Source organism: Rutidosis leptorrhynchoides, chromosome 6, assembly GCF_046630445.1.
Source record: "Rutidosis leptorrhynchoides isolate AG116_Rl617_1_P2 chromosome 6, CSIRO_AGI_Rlap_v1, whole genome shotgun sequence".
In the NCBI taxonomy this organism is placed as follows: domain Eukaryota; kingdom Viridiplantae; phylum Streptophyta; class Magnoliopsida; order Asterales; family Asteraceae; genus Rutidosis; species Rutidosis leptorrhynchoides.
In genome coordinates this window covers 27,949,455-27,950,496 of record NC_092338.1, presented here as the reverse complement: position 1 = coordinate 27,950,496, position 1,042 = coordinate 27,949,455, and the positions used below count along the sequence as shown (strand labels likewise).

Below are 1,042 nucleotides of genomic sequence, written 5' to 3'. Positions count from 1 at the left end.
TAGGTTACTTACTTCTTGTTCCAGATTTTGAATAGAAGCTTGTTGATTTCTAAATGCTTGAGCATTTTGTTCATTAGTTTGTTTCTGAGATGTGAAAAACTGCGTTTGAGTTTCAACTAGCTTCGTCATCATATCTTCTAAATTCGGCTTTTTATCATCGGTTTGTTGTGGTGGTTTGTTTTGAAAATTAGGTCTTTGCTGATTGTAATTATTATTGGATACTTGTTGATTGCTAGGACCTTGTTGGTTGTTGTATGGAATATTTCAGTTATAGTTCTGGTTTTGATTGTAAATCGGTCTTGGCGGTTGATAATTATTCTGATAATTATTTCCAGGCCTTTGGTTTATGTATGAAATATTCTCTCTTTGTTCCATTGTTAATTCAATACTGAGACAATCTTTTGTCAAATGTGGTCCTCCACACTGCTCACAACTAATTCGTATTGAGTGAATATCCTTAGTCATCTTTTCCATTCGTCTCTTGACAGCATCTATCTTTGCGGAAATGGAATCTAAGTCATGGCTAGAATCGGCTCTAGCTGCTTTAGATGATCTAACGATATCTTTTTCTTGGTGCCATTCGTGTGAGTGGGAAGCAGTGTTATCAATAATTTTGTAAGCATCAGTTTCGGTTTTCTTCATAATAGAACCACCAGCTGCTATATCTATGTCTTTCCTTGTAGTGATGTCGCATCCTTGGTAGAATATTTGTACTTTTTGACAGGTGTCTAAACCATGTTGCGGACATCCTCTTAATAACTTTCCAAATCTTGTCCATGCCTCATATAGAGTTTCATTTGGTTTCTGTGTAAACGTAACAATTTCTGCTTGAAGTCTTACGGCTTTAGATGCAGGAAAGAATTGTTTAAGAAAATTTTCAACTAAAACATCCCATGTATCAATCGCCCCTTCAGGTAACGATTCCAACCAATCTTTGGCTTCTCCCTTTAAAGTCCAGAGAAATAACATGAGATATATCTGTTCATCCTTAACTTCTCGAATTTTAAATAGTGTGCAGATCCTATTAAAGGTACGTAAATGT

The 1,042-nt window shown here is 35.5% G+C and overlaps 1 non-coding gene across 1 annotated transcript; it reads left to right on the top strand.

Moving 5' to 3' along the window:
- The first annotated feature begins 730 nt into the window (after window positions 1-730).
- Window positions 731-837, top strand: LOC139856458 (small nucleolar RNA R71). Its single transcript, XR_011761941.1, has one exon. It is a non-coding gene; the product is annotated as a small nucleolar RNA R71 (small nucleolar RNA).
- Window positions 838-1,042: the final 205 nt, after the last annotated feature.